The sequence below is a fragment of the Hyperoodon ampullatus genome (assembly GCF_949752795.1).
Source record: "Hyperoodon ampullatus genome assembly, chromosome: 1".
NCBI classification, from domain to species: Eukaryota; Metazoa; Chordata; class Mammalia; order Artiodactyla; family Ziphiidae; genus Hyperoodon; species Hyperoodon ampullatus.
This window is the reverse complement of record NC_136914.1, coordinates 187,119,910-187,142,261: the sequence shown is the minus strand read 5'-3', so window position 1 is coordinate 187,142,261 and position 22,352 is coordinate 187,119,910.

Sequence of the window (22,352 nt, the reverse complement as noted above, 5' to 3'; positions counted from 1 at the left end):
TGAGACTCATGGTTCCTCAATAATTGTACTGCAAGTTTCAGATTGAGTTTTTATAGATGGACTTGGTCTTCAGTACAGTTGTTTACATAAGTTTCTTTTCTTTTAAAATAAGTTTTTATTTTGAGATAACTTGGATTCACAGGCAGTTATAAGAAATGATATAGAGATCCAGTGCCCCCTTTACCCAGTTTCCCTAATGGTAATATCTTGTAAAACTATAGTGGAACAGCACGCTAATATCACATTTGACATTGTCAAGACACAGAAAATTTCTTTTGAATTTTTTAAATGTCATAATGTCAGTAAAAGATGTTGAGATTTGATTCTAGGTTCCCAGACAAAATTATCATTAAAAGCTTTTTATCCATTGTTAGGCGTTGCATAATCAAAAAGATGTAGAAAGAGCAAATATTTTCCACCATCCAATTCTACAAATTGAAGGGCCTGATAAGCTAGTGTTTATTCCTAGAACTTATATTACCTTCTTGAAATATTATATTTTTCTTTGTAATTGGCATTCCAGCAAGTAATTAGAATTATAAGGCACCCCTCTTAAGAATCTAACATTTATTAGAATATACCTATTGATTTCATAAGATACCAAACATATGTCAAATGCTTCATAATTCTCTAAAATTGATGACTATGATATGGAGATTATGATAAATTTTAGAGGAACAAATTCATTTTAGTGCACGTTTTTCTTTTAAGGCTGAATATAACAGATTGCAGTTCTTACAGCATAAAATTGCTTAGAAGATATCTTATTTTAAGATAACGTCTTGTTTATCTGTCAGTTGTCACAGTGGAGATACAAGTACCATGTTTCATACATCACCTTGGATTGTTTTTAAAAACAAAGCCTTTCAAGGTAACCTAATATGTAGTACCTTCTGGAAATTATTACAACTCTCACACATTTAAGATTCTTTGGACAAGAAGTTTAAAATGGAATGTTTCTATTTGCTAAAGGACTGTCAACTCCATAGTATACTTAAAATATAATAGTTTTAGTATTTTTTTTTTTTTTTTTTTTTTTTTTTTTTTTTTTTTTTTTTTTTTTTTTGTGGTATGCGGGCCTCTCACTGTTGTGGCCTCTCCCGTTGCGGAGCACAGGCTCCGGATGCGCAGGCTCAGCAGCCATGGCTCACGGGCCCAGCCGCTCCGCGGCATATGGGATCCTCCCAGACCGGGGCACGAACCCGTATCCCCTGCATCGGCAGGCGGACTCTCAACCACTGCGCCACCAGGGAGGCCCAGTTTTAGTATTTTTTATTGTGGTAAAATATAACAAGAATTATCATTTTAGCCATTTCTATATGTATAGTTCAGTGGCATTGATTATATACACATATTCATGCAAACTTCACCACCATCCATCTACAGATTTTTTTTCATCTTCCCAAATTGAAACTCTGTATCCATTAAACAAAAACTTTCCACTCCCCCTACCCAGCCTCTGGCAACCACTATTCTACTTTCTGTCTCTATGAATTTGACTACTCTAAGTACCCTGTGTAAGTAGAATCATAGAGTATTTATCCTTTAGTGACTGACATGGAAACTTCTAGAGGTGATGGACGTCTGTTAGCTTGATTGTGGTGATGATTTCATGGATGTATATGTCCAAACTCATCAAATTGTACACATTAAACATGTGCAATTTTGTATCTCAATTGTACCTCAATAAGGCTGTTTTTAAAATATAGTATATATATGGGCTTCCCTGGTGGCACAATGGTTGCGAGTCTGCCTGCCAATGCAGGGGACATGGGTTCGTGCCCCGGTTCGGGAGGATCCCACATGCCGCGGAGCGGCTCGGCCCGTGAGCCATGGCTGCTGAGTCTGTGCGTCCGGAGCCTGTGCTCCACAACGGGAGAGGCTGCAGCGGTGCGAGGCCGGCGTACCGCAATAAAAAATAAATAAATAAATAAATAAAATAAATATATATATATATATATATATAGAGTATATACATGCTGTACAATGTAATATTATTTAGCCTAAAAAATTCTTACATATAACATGGATGAAATGACGTTAGGCTAAATATGATTTGTTTTACATATAACTATTTTAGGAGCACTGTTCTAACCATTGTCAATGACAATGATTCAGTTAGCACAACTACTTGGGGAATTATCTGACATAAAATGTTGTTATTTGAATTTAGTTCATAAAAACCCCGCTTCTTTTTTGCTTAGACACTCAAATGACCCATTCTAGGTTATCAAGGAAGCTTTCTTAAAGTTTTTTTTGCCTTATTTCCACAAATACATCTACACTTATCAGGTGATAGTATGTTATGAATTTTGACGCAGAAAATAGAGCCATACAAGATCTATAAAAAATTATTTGGCCCTCCTAGCTATGTGACTTTATGTAATCAAGCAAAAAAAAAAAAAAAAAAAAGCTAGGTTCTTCATTTCAAAACTCTGAGTGGACCACAGGTTGTTTACAAGGAGAAAAGTGGAAAGAAACCCTAAAACAAAGGAAAGTCAGTGACTCTGTGCCTTACCTTAGTAGGATAAAAATAAATGTATGTGTAGATATCCAAGTGGTGCAATATCACATGGGCCAACAATGTTGATTTAACAACCAGTAAATCATGATTAATTGTGAAGTGTGTTGCAAGTGGTCTGTTATTCATCACTGTTGAAGCAGTTGATAATAACTTATCCCAATTATCCTTCAAGAAGTCACTATTCCTGTATTTAAGTGGTTCTCACAAGTAGAATACATCCTCCCAGTCCAGAGGTTGACAAATGACCTATGGGTCGGATTGATGCAGTGTATTTCATATTCATACCCACAGTAACTGATTGCTCAGTAGACATGCTATCCAAGTTCAACCAGTGAACATTGCCCAAAGAAGAGATTTCAGGAAAGTATTACTCTTCCTGCTAGATAAAGCCATTTTTGCCATGTCATGTGAAGAGGACCACACTACTCCCTAAAAATGAAGTGGGTATGTATTAATTAATCAGGGTTTTCCTGAGAATCAGAACCAATAGAGTGTTGGGGGCAGAAGGAAGGAAGGATGGAAGGAAGGGAGGGAGGGAGAGAGAAAGAAAGGAAGAAAGAAAGGTTTAAGGAATAGGTGGCCTACAAGTCCCAAGATCTTCAGTCAGCAAGGTGGAGACCCAGGAAAACTGATGGTCTTGATTGATCCAATCTGAGTATGAAAGCCTGAGAACCTAAAGAGCCAATAGTGTATTTCCAGTCCAAAGGCCATCAGGCTTAAGATCAAGGAAGAGCCCACATTTCAATTTGACTCCAAAGGTAGGAAAAAAAAATCAAAATCCCAGCTCAAAGGCAGTCAGGCAGGAGGAATTCCTTCTTCCTCAGCCTTTTTGTTCTATTCAGGCCTTCGAGTGATTGGATGAGGCCCACCACATTAGGAAATAAAATCTGCTTTACTTTGTCTATCAATTTAAATTTTAAACTCATTTCAAAAAAATCCTCAAAGAAACACCTAGACTAATGTTTGACCAAAATCTGAGCACCCTGTGGCCTAGTCAAGTTGACACATAAAATTAAGCATCAGACACCAGAATTGTGCAGAACCTAAAGATGAGTAGAGAGCTCATTTCAGGATGATTTGAGTCATTAATTCTAGCCATGCCTGAACCAGTCCTACTGCTGCTTTAGTCATGTGAGCCAACTTGAATTGTCTTTCTATTACTTGCATTTGAAACAAAAACAACAAAACCAAGAAAACAAAGCCTCAAGTATAGTAGCAGGAAATTTTGATAATGATTTAGTATTTAAAAAATATTATCATCTTAAGTTACAACATTATTCTCATTTACTTTTCCTCCCAGAGACTTTCTTGTAAACTAAAGAAGAATGCGGAGTTTAAGGTATTCCAGGAACACTAATGGAGGTTTGAAATCCATGGTGTGTGTTTTGCCAGAAAAATATCATGAACTTTTGTTCTGACATAGCTGTTTTCTAATGCTGGTCCACATACTACTGATGCTCATTGATGAAATTCCACCAATACATGGAAATGTGGGAAAAATAAAGATTATCAAATGAGTTACAAAACTAAAAATATTAACTGAAAGATCTCTCCTTCCTTTTTAGATTATGATTTCCCAACTCTTTTGGTGGAAAAATGCATTTTTGCTTTTTATGCAATGATAATTTTAATAGATAGGTTTGTTTGTGTGCTTTTCAGTGTCCCTATGTGGTATAAAAAAGGTTAGTTTTTCTGTGCTACCCCTTCAATGCATTAAGGGTTTTGTCACCCCTCCTCCCACCAAACAGAAAATTCTAAGATCAACTGCTTTTAGTTTCCTTGAAAGGCTTGATGGTATCACAGGTGTCACTAGAAAGTTCAACGAACAATGTAAAGTGAGTTCCTTCCTACAGATAATACTGAGTCTACAGCTGAGCCATTTGCTGACTTGGGATAGAGAATTTTTGAAGCGATGAAAACTACCAATGGACGCAGTTTCTGGAAGCCATTATTGCCAGGGGCTGCTGTCACTTTTGAAGCAGCTACTGGGAACTATCGATACCTGAAGTTACTCAGCGTCATCATTAACTATCTCTGAGTGAAAAAGCAGCCACAGGGATGTACTTTCACCAGGATTTGCTGCTGGAGCAGGGGCAACAAATAAAAAACATGCTTCTCACCCTTCCATCACCCATGGCAGATATTGCTAATTTTTAAAACACTTCTATCTTCTGAGTACAGATATAATTTCAGAATTTATCTCAATGAGAGTCACTAAAAATCAGTTGGGAATAACAACAAAGGTGAACACTCTTTTCTATTACAGGCCCAAGGCTAATAAAGAATGGGCCAGTAACTAACCTATTGCTTTTCTGCTTCACCTACACTGTTTATACGTTTCTTTGTAATGCTGGAGTTGGAACTCCATATACCACATTTTTGCTCACTTGTTGACTCCATCTCTTGAGGAGGGAGGAGGGAGGGAGAAAGCAAGGCTGAAAGAGACAAAAGGGCACTATCCTTGTTTGCTTCCTGTCCCTACTTATGGCCCTCCACCTAACCATGCTTACAATAGCTCCTAGTTCCTCCCAGTAGTCCCCATTTAAACTAATTAACATTTTTTCCCAACACTCACAAAACCAGTCTTGCCAAACCCCTGTAAAATACTGGCACCAGCACACCCCGACCATCCTCCTCAAAGATCTGTCTGGATTCTAGTTCCTCAGGGCTCCTTCTAGAATCTGCAAAACATCAAGCCACTTCTACTTTCAAAGGGATGAGTGTCAGCTCTGCAGAGCTTGTCTTCTAAGCTTCCAAATTCTATAATTCCTCCCATTTCCATTTGTGTCCTCAGCCTTAGGGTGGTAGTTGATTCCTGGATTACTGATTGTTCTTCTTACTATTCTAGCAATATTATTATTTACTGAGCTCTTCTGATGTGTCAGTAAGTATATTAATTTCATATTTATGTCTTATTTATATATATATACACACACACACAAACACACACACACACACACACACACACACACTTAGTCCTTACAACAATGGTAAGTCCTTAACATTTTGGAAAGAAATTTTGGAAAGAAATCTGATGAGCTAAGTCTTATTATTCTAATTTTAAAGATGAGGAAAATAAAGCAACAAGAAGATATTGGGCTTGCCAGAGGTGGACTGTAAGTCATAGGGAATCAACATTAGGAATAGCAGTGGGAAATGTCAAAAAGTGAAGGCTTCCCTGCTTAGATATCTGTAGACTTTTCTGTCATCCCAGAATCAACCTACTGGTCAAAACAACTGTTGGGTCAGATAGTTAGGGGCCATGATCTTTCCAATATCCTTCTCATTGAATAGAGATACATATTTCTTCAAAGAGTAAATAGATTGGACATTTCAGTACCTTTAGAAAGAAATCCGATGTTCACTAAAGAGTATAACTTGAGATAAAGATGAGATCTATGTCTAAAATACAAAATATTAAGGGTTCTCCTCAATTGCAGCCAACTGAGTTCTACCCAAAGCTTCTCATTTTTAAAATCCTGTTATTTGCTATGGCTCTAAAAATGAGTTGGTTGATAAAATGTAATATATTTAAATATAAAAATGTACTTTTCCACCCTTGAATCTAGGAAGAATTATTGGTAGTTTGAAAATTCTTTATCCTTGAGCCTTTTAACACTTACGAATGCATTGTTGTCTCCAATTAGCAATTATTTAAGAAGACTACCAATGATATTCTTTCTATTTATACTTCACCAGTATAAATTCATATTAATCAAGGAATGCCATGGAGAGGGATCAGTTAAAGGTTTACAAGTTCCAGTTAAGAGCTCCAGAAAGTACCAATTTTTGAAAGGCTGAAGAGATCCTCACTTCAGAGAATAAACTCAGTCATAAATGTACACATTTTCATAGACACCCAAATTTACTGCAGAGCATCACTGTGTATCTTTTAATAGTATGGTAATAGAAGTTGTTTATTGAGCCCTCAGACTGTGGTAGTTGTGTTGTGCATGAATCACCTTCTTTAATTTTTACAACTCTATGATTTGTAGGTACTATGACATCCAAATTTTACATAGTAGGAAAACTAAGGTTTAGAAAAATAAAGCAATTTAACTGTTAAATGTCACAGAGCTGAAGAATAAGAAAATCAGTGAACTCAAACTTAAAAATTTCTGACTCCCACAATATTTTACTTCTCTTTGCAAATACCTATCCTTGGGTTAAATCTTACCAATACTTTTTGGAATTACAACACCAACAGATTTCCTACAGAAACTAGTTTTCTGTTTTTTTTTTTTTTTTAATTGGGGTGTAGTTGCTTTACAATGTTGTGTTAGTTTCTGCTGTACAATGAAGTAAATCAGCTATATGTATACATATTCCCCTCCCTCTAGGACCTCCCTGCCACCCGCTCCATCCCACCCATCTAAGTCACGTCAGAGCACCAAGCTGAGCTCCCTGCACTATACAGCAGGTTCCCACTAGCTAACTGTTTTACACATGGCAGTGCACATACGTCAATCCCAATCTCCCAGTTCATCCCTCTCCCCTCCCCTCCCATGTGTTCACACATCCATTCTCTATGTCTGCATCTGTATTCCTGACCTGCAAATAGGTTCATCTGTACCATTTTTCTAGATTCCACATATATGCATTTATATACGATATTTGATTTTCTCTTTCTGACTTACTTCACTCTATATTGCAGACTCTTGGTCCATCCACGTCTCTACAAATGACCCAATTTTGTTCCATATTATTACATAAATGTAAGACCAGACACTATAAAACTCTTAGAGGAAAACATAGGAAAAAACATTCTTTGCCATAAATCATATCAAGCTCTTTTTTGACCCACCTCCTAGAATAATGAAAATTAAAACAAAAATAAACAAATGGGACCTAATTAAATTTAAAAGCTTTTGCACAGCAAAGAAAACCACAAACGAGATGAAAGGACAGCCCTCAGAATGGGAGAAAATATTTGCAAATGAAGCAACTGACAAGGGATTAATTTCTAAAATATACAAACAGCTCATGGAGCTCAATATCAAAAAAACAAACAACCCAATCAAAAAATGGGTGGAAGACCTAAATAGACATTTCTCCAAAGAAGAAATATAGATGGCCAAGAGGCACATGAAAAGATGCTCAACATCACTAATTATTAGAGAAATGTAGATCAAAACTACTATGAGGTATCACCTCACACCAGTCAGAATGGCCATCATTAAAAAAAATCTACAAACAATAAATGCTGGAGAGGATGTGGAGAAAAGGGAACCCCCTTGGATTGTGGTGGGAATGTAAATTGATACAGCCACTATGGAGAACAGTATGGAGGTTCCTTAAAAAACTAGAAATAGAACTACCATATGACCCAGCAATCCCACTCCTGAGCATATATCTGGAGAAAACCATAATTCAAAAAGATACATTCACCCCAATGTTCATTGCAGTGTTATTTACAATAGCCAGGACATGGAAGCAACCTAAATGTCCATAGACAGATGAATGGATAAAGAAGATGTGGTTTTCTTTCTGTTTTGAAAACTTCCCTGGATAGAGTAGTTAAAATGACAGACTCCTCAGATATTCTCAGATCTTATTTCAAAGCAAGAAAGCCATTCAGAACCTACGTTAAAAAGTAGAATTTCAAGAATCAATGCAAGGCATGAAGAGATACAAAAAAAATTTTTTTTAATCTGCCTCCAAAACTTTACTTACAGTAAAAAAAAAAAAAAAACACAAGTCATGATACATTCTGATTCACTCAGTGTTAAATACTATTTTTCAAAAATTATTTAATAAATTATAACAAATGACTGAGGGAACATAAACCTAGAGTACTCAGAACGCTCAATTAAAGCAGTTATAAGTCACTCCTTTGGAGGTTGACGTCTTCTGGTCCCTGGAAAGCAGACATTTACAAGGAGCCAAGGCTCATAGAATCCCTACCACCCTCACCACCTGTGGGTTTTGGGTTGGTGGGCAGATAACTAATAAAATTATGTGGGTGGTTTTTTTTGTTTTTGTTTTTTTGTGGTACGCGGGCCTCTCACTGTTGTGGCCTCTCCCGTTGTGGAGCACAGGCTCCAGACGCTCAGGCTCAGTGGCCATGGTTCACGGGCCCAGCCGCTCCACGGCATGTGGGATCTTCCCGGACCGGGGCACGAGCCCGTGTCCCCTGCATCGGCAGGTGGACTCTCAACCACTGCACCACCAGGGAAGCCCTATGTGTTTTTTTTTAAGGAGACTCCCTGGGACAACTCGAGTGGATGAACCAGAGATGAGGGTCAGCACAGCTAAAGCCTTATGAATGGCAGGGTCAATGTAATAGAGATGTGATCAAGGCACTGGCAGTGAGAATGGTCTGAAAGGAAAGATGGGAGAGAACTTGCAGGAGGAAATGGAAGTCATTTTTGAATAACTGGATATAAGGGATGATAGCTTGGTATTAAAGAGGATGCCATATTTCAAGTGAGTAGAGTGCCCCCACAGATACAGAAATAGAATTTAGAAAAAATTCAGTAAACAAAGTGTAATTGATTAGTCACTGAGTCATAAAATATGCTTTTTCCGATAGGATATTATATTTCATTGAAATGTAATAATTTGCACTTCCAATGATAAAACACACAGGAAAAACTTCTGAAGTGAATAATTCATATGAATATTTAAGGAAAAATAAATTCACATACGGCTACTGATTTAGTGTAAGTGCTTAGCTAACAGCTCACTACTGATTACTTTTCTTCTCTTTCTTTCTACCAAAGTATTGCTTTTGAATGGATGGCTTTTTAATATATTTGCAAAGTATTATAAATATTTCTAAACAGCACTAAATGATGTTGGCTTCCTCTCAAAGACCAAATATTAACATTTTAAACTTAAAACTCTAAACCAAGAAGTCAAGGGGGCACTATGATACACAAAATGTATCATACTCAAACTGGCTTCAGAGGAACAAAGGTTACCACAAATTAACCCGTAAGGAAAACCTACATAAGATATAAAGTTAGAAACAGAAGTGGTTCATTTCAGAAAGAGACACATATAATTAGGAGTGTAATCTAAATACCTAACACTGTGAAGTGATCAAAGAGAATGCATGGACATGTCAGTCAGGAATAATAGCTTGAGAGCTACTCAGGGATGTCCCTGTGGTAAGGAGTTTAGTTTTCTTCTAAACTGTTTTAAAATGATTGGATTGAAGTATGTGTATATGTGTCTACACACACAAACACACAGACAGATGGATAGGTGAACTAACGAATCACTTGAAAGGATGACAGTAGTTGCTTTGCCTTGATGATGCAGGATAATCATGCATAATTTGTTCTCAAAACTTGCTGTGAAACAATAACTATGTCAATTAGATATTGGCTTATGTCACTCATGGCTAAGAAGAATACCATCCAATATCCTTGATAGAAGAAACTGCTGGCAAATCTCATGCAATACCAAAATGAAGTATCCGGGATTGTCACTGCTGGGAATAAAATAAGCAACTTAAGAACTCTGTATACACCAGCTAAATAGAAAACTTCATAGAACTACTTGGGGAATTCCACTTTTATAGTTTTCCAGAGGGGTGTGCTTTCCTTGATCAGTTGTTCCCTGAATGTTTGGTAGAACATTCATTCCATTAAAACAGTTTTTTATGGTGTACTTCTATCTAAAGATTTCAAATCCCCAATTCAATTTTGGTAATGTTCATAAAATCTTTCAGATTTTCTGTATAACCTTGAGTTAGTTTTTAATAACTTAAATTTTATATGAATTTTTTTCAATGAGTTTTTGACAAAAATATCTTTTTATGGTACTTTAAAATATTTTAAAATCTAAATATGTGTTGGATCTGTATTATGTCCCTCTTTCCATTCCTAATATTGTTTAGTTACTCTATCTTCAGTCTCTTTTCTCCCTGTGACCAATTTTGGAAAAAGTTTAGTATTCTTCTTAGTCTTTGCAATATAAAAACTTATAGCTTTGCTGAATTTCTTTATTATATATATTCTAATTTATTAGCTTCTATCTTAACTCTTATCTTCCTTTTAATTTCTTCCAGCTTATTTTGTTGATTCCTTTATATATTTTTTGACAATTCACTTGTTAATTTTCAGGATTTTTTATTTTCAATATAAATATTAAATACTAAACTGACTTATAAATACCACTTAAGGTATACTGCTTGAATTTTGACATGTGACACTCTCATTATTTCAATTTTATGTATTATCTACTTTCTACTATGAGCTCTTCTTTGACTCAAAATTTATGTAGAAGTTTATTCCCCAATACATAAATCTTTATAAGTTATCTTTCTGTTATTGATTTCTAGCTTATAAAAAGATATTTTATAAGATATTTCTATCTTATAAAAAGATAATTTTATGTTATTTTGCTGTTATAGATTTCTAGCTTAATAGCATTGCATTCAAAGAACATATTCTGTATGCTATAGATTTTCTGAAATTTGTTGGAACAAGTTTTATGGCTTTATATGTTGTAAATTTTTCTATAAGTGTACTTGAAAGCAAACACATGCTTTTCAATTGTTAGATTCAACTGTTAGATTTAAATAACATAGAATTCAATTGTTAGATTTAAATAACATAGAATAAAGCTTATAAATTATTTTGTTCACATCTAAATCTTATATAAACTTATTGTTTGCTTGTTTGTTTATCCTTTTTTGGTCATTTTGATCTCCCAACTACTGAGAGAGGTATGACAAAAATTTCTATAATCATAGTATATTTGCCTACTTCTCTTTGCAGTTCTACCAGTTTTATATATATTGGAAATAATGTACTTAGGTCCATACAAGTTCAGAATATTTTTTCCTCCTGGTGGGATTAAAACCTTTATCAGCATACAGGACCATTGTGTCTCTAGAATTTTTTCCTTCAGTGTTATCTGGTATTTATGTAGCTATACTACTTTTGTTTTTATTTTCATTTTTGTGGGCACATATTTTTCAAAATTCATTTCCTTTCAAACCTTATACATCCTTATGTTTCAAGGATGTTTCTAGGAACAGCATAGCTGGATTTGCTCTAAATCCAGTCCAATAATTTTTGTCTTTTAACTGATGTGTTAAATGAATATATAGTAATTATGATATAGTAAGTAAATATTTGTATTTATTGTTACTGTTTTATTTAGTGTTTTTGAATTGTCCTGACTTTCCTGTGTTTGTTTGCTTCTCCTTTCTTGCCCTTATTGAATAGGGTTGTCTTCTTTCTTCCCTCCTTATGTTAAGTTTGTTCTTTTCTGGTTTGGAAGCTGTGCATTCTTTTTTTTTTTTTTTTTTTTTTGCTGTACGCGGGCCTCTCACTGTTGCGGCCTCTCCCGTTGCGGAGCACAGGCTCCAGACGTGCAGGCTCAGTGGCCATGGCTAACGGGCCCAGCCTCCATGGCATGTGGGATCTTCCCAGACCGGGGCACGAACCCGTGTCCCCTGCATCAGCAGGTGGACTCTCAACCATTGCACCACCAGGGAAGCCCAGCTGTGCATTCTTTAACCACTCTGCAGGAAGGACTCAAATATCATACTGCCTTCACATTTCAATAGCATACCACTCTAAAAGCACTTTCAGGCCTTTCACTCCTAAGTTCTGTAGTTTGTCACTGTTTTACCATGCATTGGTGTTGCTTCTGGCTACCTTCAAATAAGCTTGCATTTGATAAACCTTTTTTTAGGAGGTATCAATGATTTATTTAGTTCAGTACAGAAGTTATTTTCTTGCTTCTCTGGGTAACCAACACGTACACTGTGGATTCCTGTCTAGGATTTAGGCACAGTCTGGAATAATAAAGTATATTAAATTGGTCCCCAAAGAGCTCAAATCCATGATCTTAGACTCATTAGCTCTGTGCATCTACACAGGATAAATACAACAACGAATCCATTATGAAGTGGGAAAACAACATTAAGAATTTGAAAATTTTAATTTGTTTACCTTGAAAATTAAAGAAAAGCAGAGATACAACTTCCTGTTAGTACCAGATTATTTATCCTTAACTGAATTCAGATGATAATTTGGTGTTTACTCAGGCTGGGTGTAATCACCACTAGTGGGCGGCCATACAAATGTGCAGTGGGTAGTCTCTGTATGCAAGCCCAGGAAGTGAATCTGGTAAACTTAGCACTATCAAAATGAGGGATAATCCTTCAATCACTTACCTGGAGCATACTCTTCACCTTCCCCCTTGTGAATTTAGTTTTGTACTAACCAATTTGTACTTAATAGGTATATCATAGGTTACATGGATAAAATTCAAGACTATGTTAGGTAGAGGAGAAAATTAAATTTAGAATCACTTATATTTTTACCTCATTAATGTAAATTGAAAATGTAGTATGTCTGCTAACCAACTGTTACTGACCAACTCTTAGCTAGGACCTCTATGGTAAGATCATTGTCATTAGCACCTGATTCAGTTAGCAATTTTCTAAACATGTTACGTATGACCATCTGTTCTCATCTTCTTCCTCAAGTTCCCTTCAGTTGTCTGTGACTGCCCAAGTAATTCTCTTTTGTGTTAATAGTTCCGGTTGTTTTTCTTTGTCTCAGAGGCATGTCTCAGGATTTCTGAAGTAATTTTCTGATATATTATAATGCAACATGAAGCAGCACAATGTAGTGCTCGACACCAGTTTTATGGGAATAGGGAAGGCATTGAATATAGCTGTAAAGAGCACAAATTCTGGCCTTAGTTAGCCTTGGTTCCAATTCCGGATCTGCTACATATTATGTGTATTATGTATCCGGAGCAAATGACTTAGTTTCCCTCTCTTTATTTTTTCCTTATATGTAAAATAGAATAATATCTATCACCTAGGAAGAATTAATAGGGGAATATATCTAAAAGTGCTTGGTATATAACAGGTGCTCAATAAAAGCTTCTATTGTATGGCTAGTTTCCATTCTGACCTTATGTAATTCTTTTGATATATCTGGAAATTCACATGCCCTAACACCAAGCTGGGTGCAGACATAAGACTGTTTGCCATTTTTGTGCTTTCTAGAATTCACATAACGAGGTTGTTTCAGCAGGATAAATTTAGCAATATTAGTTGTAGCTAAGCTTTGCTTACATGGAGAAACAGCAAATGCCCTTTACATCTGAAGGCTCTGAGCATATATAACATAACTCTATCCTATGCTTGCTTTTATATAAAACATTTGTATTTTGCATATATGTCTTTAGCTTTTATCATATTCCAAGTGTGTGGGAATATTACTTACTATACATGTATTTCTCAGAAATTGCTATGGAAGACTTAGGCACATAGGAAAAACAGAGGCTTAGGTAAAAATTTACACTTTGCTAAAATGTGCACTTTGCTATTGTCATAAATGTGTGTATACTTATAAAAGTTTTTTTTGGAAAATTGACTTTCACTTAGAGATGCACATCAAGTTATCAATTATTCTGTGAAATAAAGGTTTAACAACTGAAATTAAAAGCACCAGTAGAACAGGAAAGATAAGAGATTTTCCCTAAGCAGTCAGGTCATATGTAGATTTTTCAGATCCAAATTCTCTTTTCTCTTTGTACATTCTCCTTATTTAAGAGGGTGGGTTCATCAATAGAGAAGATAAATACTCAGCCTGTCACACACTGTTAGCTAAGAAGCAAACCTGGGTGATAAATCCTTTAAACTGATGCTGAGGCAAAGTATTTGGTCAATTTGAGGAATGTGAGAGACAATTTTCTAAAGATTACATTTTCTCTTAACCACTGGCATCATAAAAACATATAAAGAAAGCATTTTTATAAAATACTAGTCACTACTTCAAACACTGCTATTGCTCTTCTTGTACACAAATACTTAACTAATACTTTTTACATTTTAAACGAGGGCTGAATGGTTATAAAAAATTAAAAAGGAATAGTCATATTTGGAAATGAGATTCACTTTCTTAACAGTCTTTTTTAACATAAGGGTCTTTCTTTGAAGTGTGTCACAAGTGCAAAATGTACAGATTCTGAAAAATGCTTTCTTTCATGATTGATATTTGGTTTCTCAAAATCATGTAAAAAGGAGTACTGCTCCCTCTTCAGGAAGAGCCCTCCTGACACCTTCTTAGCCATTTGGTCACTTAGGACACCAAGCTTTCTCCCTTATATAAATTCTTTCTGGTCCTGACAATAACTTTTTAAACAATCAAGAACATTTCCATTTTTCAGATGAAAGAAGGAAGACACAGAGAGATGACTGATTGTTGCGGGTCACATAGCTAGTAAGAGGACTGTTTCAAGTACCATCTTGATGAACTCCAGAGGATATTCCTACCTTCTACATTACACTTCCACCGTGGTGCAATCAGTGGATTAATTGTGCATTACATACAATAGCAGAGAGTTAACAGAGTAGTAGGAAGAAAATAAAAACATAGAGAGAATTTTGATATGAATAAGGAAAAGAAATGGAAACTGAAAGAAGAGAGAAGCTAATGGTAGTGCACACTGTTTTTTTGTCATTGATTCAACTTCTGGAACAGACCCTGATTTGGTTTGGAGATCATTCCTCTCTGAATCTATGTCTAAGTAGCTTTGTGTAAGCTGGTTTCAATGGAAGCAATATATATAGGGTTATGCCAATTGTATACTTCTTTCATTCAGACTTCACAATAGGTAGGCCATTCGAAGAAAGTTAAAACGAATTTGAAAAAATCAAGTCTTTGCTGAAATGTATATTTGCTTTTCTTGATTGATTTAGACTGTAAGGTTTAGAAAATTAGAGGGCACTGTTCTGAGCCTCTGAAAATAGAATTAACTCAAAAGAGGAGGAATCAAGACATGGATCTTTGTGACCTCATTTGACCCCCATTTTTGCCTGCATGAAAATCTTGATCTACCCTTGGGCTTTTCAATTGTGAGGATTCTCCACTTTTTGTGTAAGCCATTTTGGAACTTTCCTAGGTAAATGAGAGTGAGTTGAAGTCTATATTGTGTTGATTTCCTTCATGTATAGCTCAGAAATTAAGTATCATTCAGGAGAGTGAGATTCTAGCCAGCAACATTCCCTCATTATCCATCATCCATCATGTGACTTTGTTTTCATAATTTCTGTGGTTTCTCCCCCATCCTGGCAGAAATATTGAAGGAGCTTAAATCAAAATCCATTTTGGGAGGAAGTCATCCCTGACTAACCCCAATGTTTTACCATCAGATACACCCAATACTCCCCCCAAAATATTTTCTCATGATTAGCAGACTGTAAAAAAGTAATATCTCCTCTATTTCTAGTGTGGCTACCTATGCTGGTTTACTCAGGCTAGTTTTAATGTACACTTATGTTTCCAGCAAAATTACAATGAGTGTCTTATTGCCCTCTCACAATGGTTCTTGGTTGTATGAGAAATCACACTATTGCTAATAGCTCCACTACAGCATTAAATCATTATAATATTAAGGGTAGCAACTTTTTAGTTTACTGTTATGTCAATGTATCTAAAGTGCACTATGCTTTTATTTATTGCATTGCACATTGATAGTCTCAGAATATTTTATTTGGCAAACATAAGATTAATAATATTGTTTCAAAATATCAGAATCTTACATGAAAATGTAAAAATTCATATATGTTTAAATTTAAATCAGATATATTTTTATTTTCAAACCTGGTAAACATAAAGAGTATAACAAATTTTTAAAAAATATATATAACAAAGAATTGAGAAAAATATATTAAATTAAAATTTCTTTTAAAAGACTAATGTTAGTAACCAGATGCCTTAATTTTCAGTTAACAGAATGTCTTTCATGAGTGCATAGTGAGAAAAAAACTGGAGAGAAAGAACTAATTATTCTTCAAAATAACATTCCAAATATCTCTCAGAATGTTGGACCCAGCAATTCTGATAGATCTCTGAATCTCTCTCTCTCTCTCTCTCTCTCACACACACACACACACATACACATGACATTCCTAGAATTTTAGATAAACAATTACAAGGAAGCTATTCTGATTCCTCAAACAATGTTCCATTTTTAAACTCTCCAATATCTTTAGAGGACTACATGCTATAATAGGCCACAAGGGTATGCCAGCTCAATCACCTGCTACGTTATGTATCAGAAACAAAATAATGTGTTATTATTTTTTCTTTCTCTTTTTTTAGCTAATTAACACTGAAATGTTGTACCTTGTGAAATATCTCAGTCTCAGCATATTGATCACCCTACTGGTGATTTACAGCAATGTGGCCAAACAAGTTATGAGCAAACAAAATACAGGCTCATACATTACAGAGTTATACCAACAAACTGCCCCTGATCTGCACCAAAAGAGATAACATCAGTATCACCATATATTTTTGTCTGTTATTTTAATGTGCAAGGCTTTCTCTTTCTTTGTTTTTAAAAACATTTTAGATTTATGGAATTTATGTTTATGGAATGAGATAGGGATCCAACTTCATCTTCATGTTTTAAAGATAGCCAGAGAGACCTTCAAGATGGCAGAGCAGTAAGACATGGAGGTCACCTTCCTCCCCACAAATACATCAGAAATACACCTATATGTGGAACAATTCCAACAGAACACCTACTGAATGCTGGCAGAAGACCCAGACTTACTAAAAGATATATTTTTTTCCTTTTTCTCTTTTTGTGAGTGTGTATGTATATGTTTCTTTGGGTGACATTGTCTGTATAGCTTGCTTTTACATTTGTCCTAGGGTTCTGTCTGTCCACTGTTTTTTTTTTTTTTTTTTTTTTTGCTATAGCTTGTAGCTCTTGTTGTCACTGGTGGATTTGCTTTTTGGTTTGTTTGCTCTATTCTTTCTTTCTTTTTTAATTACTTTTTAATATTTTTATTTTTAATAATATTTTTTTAATTTTATCAACTTCCTTTTTTTTTCTTCTTTCCTTCTTTCCTTCCGCTCTTCCTTTCTTTCTTTCTCCATTTTCTTCTGAGCCATGGGGCTGACAGGGTCTTGGTGCTCAGGCTGGGTGTCAGGCCTGCGCCTCTCAGGTGGGAGAGCTGAATTCAGAACATTGGTCCACCAGAGACCTCTCGGCTCCACAAAATATCAAAGGGTAAAAGCTCTCCCAGAGATCTCCTTCTCAACGCTGAGACACAGCTCCCTCAATGACCAGCAAGCTACAGTGCTACATACCCTATGTCAAAAACTCGCATGACAGGAACACAACCCCACCCATTAGCAGAGAGGCTGCCTAAAATCATGATAAGGTCACAGACACTCAAAACAAGCCACCAGACATGGTCCTGCACACCAGAAAGACAAGATCCAGCCTTATCTACCAGGACACAGGCACCAGTCTCCTCCACCAGGAAGCCTACACAAACCAATGAACCAAACTTAGCCACTTGGAGCAGACACCAAAAACAAACAGGAACTAAGAACCTGCAGCCTAAGAAAAGGAGATCCCAAACACAGTAAGGTAAGCAAAATAAGAAGACAAAGAAACACACAGAAGATGAAGGAGCAAAGCAAAAACCCACCAGAGAAAACAAATGAAGGTAAAATAGGCAGTCTATCTGAAAAAGAATTCAGAATAATGATAGAAAAAATGATCCAAAATCTGGAAATAGAATAGAGAAAATACAAAAAACGTTTAACAAGGAACTAGAAGCAATAAAGAGCAAACAAGCAATGATGAACAACAAAATAAATGAAATTATAAATTCTACAGAAGGAATCAATAGCAGAATAACCAAGGCAGAAGAATGGATAAGTGACCTGGAAGATAAAATACTGGAAATAACTACCACAGAGCAGAATAAAGAAAAAAAGAATGAAAAGAATTGAGGACAGACTCAGAGACATCTAGGACAACACTACACTCACCAGCTTTCGAACTATAGGGATCCCAGAAGAAGAGAAAAGGAAAGAGACTAAGGAAATATTTGAAGATATTATAGTTGAAAACTTCCTTAATATGGAAAAGGAAATAATCAAGTCAGGAAGCACAGAGAGCCCCATACAGGATAAATCCAAGGAGAAACACACCAAGAAACATATTAATAAAACTATCAAAATTAAATAGAAGGAAAAAATATTAAAAGCAGTAGGGGAAAAACAATAAATAACATACAAAGGAATCCCCATAAGGTTAACAGCTGATCTTTCAGCAGAAACTCTGCAAGCCAGAAGGGACTGGTAGGATATATTTAAAGTGATGAAAGAGAAAAACCTACAACCAAGATTACTCTATCCAGCAAGGATCTCATTCAGATTTGATGGAGAAATTAAAACCTTTATAGACAAGCAAAAGCTGAGAGAGTTTAGCACCACCAAACCAGCTTTACAACAAATGCTAAAGGAACTTCTCTAGGCAGGAAACACAAGAGAAGGAAAAGACCTACAATAACAAACCTAAAGCAATTAATAAAATGGTAATAGGAACATACATACCGAAAACTACCTTAAATGTAAATGGATTAAATGTTCCAAACAAAAGAAATATGCTGGCTGAATGGATACTAAAACAAGACCCATATATATGCTGTCTACGGGAGACCCACTTCAGATCTAGCGACACATACAGACTGAAAGTGAGGGGATGGAAAAGATATTCCATGCAAGTGGAAACCAAAAGAAAGTTGGAGTACCCATTCTCATATCAGACAAAATAGACTTTAAAATAAAGACTATTAAAATAGACAAAAAGGACACTATATAATGATCAAGGGACCAATCCAAGAGGAAGATATAATATTTGTAAATATGTATGTACCCAACATAGGAGCACCGCAATACATAAGGCAAATGCTAACAGCTATAAAAGGGGAAATCAGAAGTAACACAGTCATAGTAGGGGACTTTAACACTCCACTTTCACCAATGGACACATCATCCAAAATGAAAATAAATAAGGAAACACAAGCTTTAAATGATACATCAAACAAGATGGACTTAACTGATATTTATAGGACATTCCATCCAAAAACAATGAATACATTTTCTTCTCAAGTGCTCATGGAACATTCTCCAGGATAGATCATATATTGGGTCACAAATAAAGACTTGGTAAATTTAAGAAAATTGAAATTGTATCAAGCATCTTTTCCCTCCACAACACTATGAGACTATATATCAATTACAGGAAAAAATCCATAAGAAATACAAATACATGGAGGCTAAACAATACACTACTAAATAACCAAGAGATAACTGAAGAAATCAAAAAATACCTAGAAACATATGACAATGAAAACACGATGAACCAAAACCTATGGGATGCAGCAAAAGCAGTTCCAAGAGGGACGTTTATAACAATACAATCCTACCTCAAGAAGCAAGAAACATCACAAATAAACAAGCTAACCTTACACCTAAAGCAATTAGAGAGAGAAGAACAGAAAAACCCCGAAATTAGCAGAAGGAAAGAATTCATAAATATCAGATCAGAAACAAATGAAGAAGAAATGAAGGAAACAATAGCAAAGATCAGTAAATCTAAAAGCTGGTTCTTTGAGAAGATAAACAAAATTGATAAACCATTAGCCAGACTCATCAAGAAAAAAAAGGAAGACTCAAATCAATAGAATTAGAAATGAAAAAGGAGAAGTAACAACTGGCACAGAAGAAATACAAAGGATCATGAGACATTACTACAAGCAACTATATGCCTATAAAGTGGACAACCTGGAAGAAATGGACTAATTCTTAGAAAAGCACAACCTTCTGAGACTGAACCAGGATGAGACAGAAAAAATAAACAGACCAATCACAAGCACTGAAATTGAGACTGTGATTAAAAGTCTTCCAATAAACAAAAGCCCTGGGCCTGATAGCTTCACAGGAGAATTCTATCAAACATTTAGAAGAGGGCTAACACTTATCCTTCCCAAACTCTTCCAAAATATAGCAGAGGGAGGAGCACTCCCAAACTCATTCTACGAGCCCACCATCACCCTGATACCAAAACAAGAAAAAGATACTACAGAAAAAGAAAACTACAGGTCAATATCACTGATGAATATAGTTGCAAAAATCCTCAACAAAATACTAGCAAACAGCATCCAACAGCACATTAAAAGGATCATACACCATGATCAAGTTCGGTTTATTGCAGGAATGCAAGGATTCTTCAATATGTGCAAATCAATCAATGTGATAAACCATATTAACAAATTGAAGGAGAAAAACCATATGTTCATCTCAATAGATACACAAAAAGCTTTTGACAAAATTCAACACCCATTTATGATAAAAGCCCTCCAGAAACTAGGCATAGAGGGAACTTACCTCAATGTAATGAAGGCCATATATGACAAACTCACAGCCAACATCATTCTCAATGGTGAAAAACTGAAACCATTTCCCCTAAGATCAGGAAGAACACAAGGTTGTCCACTATCACCGCTGTTATTCAACAAAATTTTGGAAGTTTTAGCCACAGCAATCAGAAAAGAAAAAGAAATAAAAGGAATTCAAATAGGAAAAGAAGAAGTAAAACTGTCACTGTTTGTAGATGACATGCTACTATACATAGAGAATCCTAAAGATGCTACCAGAAAACTACTAGAGCTAATCAATGAATTTGGTAAAGTAGCAGGATACAAAATTAATGCACGGAAATCTCTTGCAATTCTATACACGAGTGATGAAAAATCCGAAAGAGAAATTAAGGAAACACTCCCATTTCCCACTGCAACAAAAAGAATAAAATACCTAGGAATAAACCTACCTAAGGAGACAGAAGACCTGTATGCAGAAAACTATAAGACACTGATGAAAGAAATTAAAGATAATACAAACAGATGGAGGGATATACTGTATTCTTGGATTGGAAGAATCAACATTTTGAAAATGACTACACTACCCAAAGCAATCTACAGATTCAATGCAATCCCTATCAATCTACCACTGGCATTTTTCACAGAACTCGAACCAAATATTTCACAATTTGTATGAAAATACAAAAGACCTTGAATAGCCAAAGCAATCTTGTGAAAGAAAAACAGAGCTGGAGGAATCGGGCTCCCAGACTTCAGACTACACTACAAAACTACAGTAATCAAGACAGTATGGTACGGGCACAAAAACAGAAATATAGATCAAAGGAACAGGATAGAAAGCCCAGATATAAACCCACACACATATGTTCAACTTATGTTTGATAAAGGAGGCAACAATATACAATGGAGAAAAGACATCCTCTTCAATAAATGGTGCTGGGAAAACTGGACAGCTACATGTAAAAGAATGAAATTAGAACACTCCCTAATACCATACAGAAAAATAAAGTCAAATTGGCTTAAAGACCTAAATGTAACACCAGACACTATAAAACTCTTAGAGGAAAACATAGGCAGAACACTTTATGACATAAATCAGAGCAAGATCCATTTTGACCCACCTCCTAGAGAAATGGTAATAAAAAAAAAATGAGACCTAATGAAACTTAAAAGCTTTTACACAGCAAAGGAAACCATAAATGAGACGAAAAGACAACCCTCAGAATGGGAGAAAATATTTTCAAATGAAGCAACTGACAAAGGATTAATCCTCAAAATTTACAAGCAGCTCATCCAGCTCAATATCAAAGAAACAAACAACCTAATTGAAAAATGGGCAGAAGACCTAAATAGACATTTCTCCAAAGAAGATATACAGATTGCCAACAAACACATGAAAGGATGCTCAACATCACTGATCATTAGAGAAATGCAAATCAATACTAAAATGAGGTATCACCTCACACCAGTCAGAATGGCCATCATCAAAAATTCTACAAAGAGCAAATGTTCTGGACAGTATGGAGAAAAGGGAACCCTCTTGCACTGTTGGTGGGAATGTAAATTGATACAGCCACTATGGAGAACAGTATGGAGGGTCCTTAAAAAACTAAAAATAGAACTACCATATGACCCAGCAATCCCACTACTGGC